Source organism: Nomascus leucogenys, chromosome 3 (assembly GCF_006542625.1).
Source record: "Nomascus leucogenys isolate Asia chromosome 3, Asia_NLE_v1, whole genome shotgun sequence".
NCBI classification, from domain to species: Eukaryota; Metazoa; Chordata; class Mammalia; order Primates; family Hylobatidae; genus Nomascus; species Nomascus leucogenys.
The window spans coordinates 41,732,513-41,737,294 of record NC_044383.1 but is presented as its reverse complement, the minus strand read 5'-3'; positions in this window follow the sequence as shown (position 1 = coordinate 41,737,294).

The window sequence follows — 4,782 nt, the reverse complement described above, 5'->3', positions numbered from 1 at the left end:
AGGAAATTCAAATTAGGTACCATAAGGTACCATTTTATACCTGCCAGAATTGACAAAAGTAAAAAACTTAGCAATGCAAGTGTTGGGATCTGGATCCCATACATTGCTGTTGGTGTGAGTGCTTTTGAAATCCATTTGGCATTACTGGTAAAATGAGAAATTCCTCTGACACCTAGGTATAGAGAGAAACCCTTGCTCAGCGGCTCCAGGAGTCATATGAAGGAGCACAACACTGGTCACAATGTTTATGTAATGACTATCTTCTCTTTCCTCTCTTCACAGTTCTCCAGCCTCCTTTTTGCCCCAGAAATCTAATCTTGATGGGCTACATGGACAGATTCCCTGTTCTCTGGCTTTTCTTTGGGTTTAACCCAAGGGGAGTATCAGCCGGATGTTGGAGGGTGATTAGGAAGAGAGTGAAATTCAAACATGTATTTCCCAGCTCCCATCCTGATCAGTCTCAGGACAACCTTGGCACTATTGACGTTTTGGGAAGATAATTACTTGTTGGGGCTATTCTGTGCATCGTCGGATGTTTAGTGGCATCTCTGATCTCTAATCACTAGATGCAAATAGTACAGCTGCCCCTTGTGACAACCAAAAGTATCCCAGACATTGCCAAATGTCCCCTGGAGGACAAAATCGCCCTGGGTGAGAATCACTGGGTTAGCTGTCCCCTTCACTAAAGGTCACCCCTCCTTACAGAGTGGCCTTCCTTCTTACACAACTTTGGAGGTAGAAGCAGTAAATGTAAAAACTAGCGATATAAGGGAATAAAATAGGTAAGGTAACCAAGGAAAATCAGAAATCTACAATATAAAAAAGTTCCAATAGAGAAGTAACCACAAATACAAAGAAAAATGTTTAAAAATTTTGAAGACCAGTTTGCTCAACTCCATACAAATAAATTTGGAAACCGAGATAACACCTAAAGTAATATTCTAGTAAAACATAAATGACTAAAACTAACCCAAGAAAAGAGAGCAAGTCTAAGCACACCAGATGCCAAAAAAGAAAGAATTCTGTCAAAGAGCTATCCCCAAACAATTCCCAGGCCCAGGAAGTTTCATGGTAGATTCTTACAAAACATTAAGAAATAGATAACTCCAATGTTATTTAAACTGTTCGAAGAGTGTAGACAGTTTCCAATTTTTTAATAAATACACATAGAATTAATATCAAACTTCAACAAGGTGATAGAAAAAGGAGTGGACATTAATGCACAAAATGTTAAATAATTGCAAGCAAAATCTAGCACAACATTAACAGAATAATACCAGTAGGAATATAGATAAACTGCAAATGGATATGAGTGAACTTTGAGGTGATGGAAATGTTAAAGCTGTTTTTTAAAACCAGTACATAATGAATGACCAGTTGGACTTTATACCAAAAATGCAAGGCTGGTTCACCACTAGAAAATAATATAGGCCGGGGACAGTGGCTCACGCCTGTAATCCCAGCACTTTGGGAGGCTGAGGTGGGTGGACCACAAGGTCAGGAGTTCAAGACCAGCCTGGCCAACATGGCGAAACCCCATCTCTACTAAAAATTAAAAAAAAAAAAAATTAGCCAGGCATGGTGGCGCATGCCTGTAATCCCAGCTACTTGGGAGGCTGAGGCAGGAGAATCACTTGAACTCAGGTGGCGGAGGTTGCAGCGAGCCAAGATTGCACCATCACACTCCAACCTGGGTGACAGAGTGAGACTTCGTCTCAAAAAAAAAAAAGAAAATAATATAATTCACCTTATCAGTAGCTGACAAGGCAAAAATTAGACAATAATCCCCCTGAATTCTGAAAGGCATTTGATAAACGCATCTAAATTTGATATATATATATATGTGTGTGTGTGTGTGTTTATATATATGTGTGTGTATATATATAGTGTGTGTGTACTATATATAGTGTGTGTGTATACAAGAATATATATATATACACACACAAAAAAAATAGATACTTCCAGATGTAATATTTATACAGTTGCTCCTTGATTTACCATGGGGCTACGTGCAAATAATCCATTGTGAATCGAAAATATTGTATGTCAAACATGCATTTAATTCTAGTGATATGATAGTTCATCTTAGAATTTTTTGACTTAACAATGGTACAAAAGCATTATTCAATAGAAATCATAATGGGTTAGGATTAATGATTTAGTAGAAATCTTAATCCCATTGTAAGTGGTAAGGAGCTCTTTGACTTATAATAGGGTTACATCCCAATAAACCCATCAGTAAAGAAGAAAAATCGTTAAGTCTAAACATTGTAAGTCAGGAACAAACTTTACCATGCAACACACCTAGACAAGGAGCATTTTGTTTCGATTCACCATTCGTGTGAGCTCTTTGGTGTTTTCTTGGCCTTGTACCAATTGGACTTTTGTGCTGCTGGAAAAGACAGATGTCTGCCTGTTGCCTCCTTCCCCTAACACTCACCCAGTGGTTCTGCCGGAGTGCCCAGAATGTCCACTTTTTAAGCAGTTCTTTGGGTTCAGGTGGTGATGACATGCACAGATGTCATCTAGAGGGGCTCGTTAAACCCTCCGTTAACTGTCCTAAGAAGGCGGAGCGCCTGTCAGGCAAACTTGAATGGAGAAAAACCTTGGCGTGAGAGGTTGGGATTTGCTTGGGAGACTCAGGTTCTGGTCTTGCTTCTACCAGTTGGGTGAATTGAACAAGTTGCTCAACTTTTCTGGGCATCACTACCCTCTTCCGAAATCCAAGGGAGTATAGGTGACCCAAGCCCTTATTCCTAACAAAATCTTATGCTGAAAACCAATGTGTAAAATAGGTGAAGGCTGAAAAGAATAGAAGAGCTGTGAGGAGCCCAGTGACAGATTCCAGGAATCCACCAGGACTTAGCAAGTCAGATTTTGCAGAGCACATGAGGCTTCATTTCAATTTCCACCTTCTTGAATTATCTTTCTTCTCCCCATATCATAGTTCAAGAGAGGAAATGCAAATAAAAATTGCAAGCCCCAAAATTATACACATCATAGAAACAGATATGACCTCTACAAGTTCTTCCAACTCTCAGTCTGTGAGTTCATGAGAATCCCAGGCTGAAGTTAAATTATTTTCTAGCTGGATGATAACAAATTTAAAAGAATGATTACAATACAAAAAATTAACCAGGCATGGTGGTGGGCGCTGTAGTCCCAGCTACCAGGAGGCTGAGGCAGAAGAATGGCATGAACCCGGGAGGCGGAGCTTGCAGTGAGCCAAGATCGTGCCACTGCACTCCAGCCTGGGCGACAGAGCGAGATTCCGTCTCAAAAAAAAAAAAAAGAATGATTACAACTATACCACACTAGAGTATGATTAGAAAATTCCCCTTTAGATTGAAGTAACACTATACTGACCTGCAAGTATCTTTAAGATATATTGTCAAGAGAAAAATAAAGCAAAATGTCTTGTATACTACCATTTGTAAGAAAAAGAAGAAGAGGAGGGGAGGGGGAGGGGAGGGGGAGGAAAAGGGGACGGGGAGAGCGGGGAAGGAGCGGAGGAGGAGGAAGAGGAGGAAAGAAGAAAAAAGAAGGAACGGAACAAGAAGAGAAAGGGCCAGTGCAGTGGCTCATTCCTATAATCCCAACACTTCGGAAAGCCAAGGCAGGAGGATCACATGAATGAGACCAGGACTTCAAGATCAGCCTGGGCAACATAAATGAGACGCCATCTCTACAAAAAATTTAAAACAAAAATTAGCCAGGCATGGTGCTGTTCACCTGTAGCCTCAGCTACTAGAGGTGGGCCTGAGGTGAGAGGGTCACTTGAGCTTGGAAGGTCAAGGCTGCAGTAAGCTATAACCATACCACCGCACTCCAGCCTGGGCAACAGAGCAACACCCTGTCTCAAAGAAAAAGAAGAAAAAAAACTCTTGTATATTTGATTATGCATAGAATCTCTGAGAAAAGGCCAGGCACGGTGGCTCACGCCTGTAATCCCAGCACTTTTGGAAGGCCGAGGTGGGTGGATCATGAGGTCAGGAGTTCGAGACCAGCTTGGCCAATATGGTGAAACTCCGTCTCTATTAAAAATACAAAAATTGGGTGTGGTGGTGCACACCTGTAGTCCCAGCTACTCTGGAGGCTGAGAGGCAGAAGAATTGCTTGAACCCGGGAGGTGGAAGTTGCAGTGAGCCGAGATTGCACCACTGCACTCCAGCCTGGGTGACAGAGCGAGACTCCATCTCAAAAAAAAAAAAAAGAATCTCTGAGAAAATACACAGGAAACTGATAATCTGGTTGCTTCTATGAAGGAAACAGCATGGCAGGGGATGGGATGGAAGGGAGGCTTGCTTTTCACTCTTTTGCCTTTTGAATTCTGTACTGTGTGCATTTCAGTTTTTAAAATTGCTCTTTGGTTTCCCCCATTCATTCCCTTTGACCAGCAATTTCACTTCTGGGAATTGATCCTACATATTTGCTCACACAGAAATATTACATGATCATATAGTTGTATGATGCTGAAGCATTTTTTTCTTTTTCTTTTTTTTTTTTTTTTGGTAGTGTTTGAAACATTGTCAATGTTCATCAATAGGATACTGGTAAAATAGAAGGTGGCACATTCACAAGATGGAATTCCTTGCATTTCTAAAGTTGTAAAGAAGGCTGAGGATGTGTTCTATGTACTAGTGTGAAAAGATCTGCAAGATACATTGAGTGAAAGGGAGATGGCCCAGCATGGTGGCTCCTGCCTGTAATCCCAGCACTTTGGGAGGCCAATGTGGGAGGATCGCTTGAAGTCAGGAGTCAAGACCAGCCTGGCTAACACAG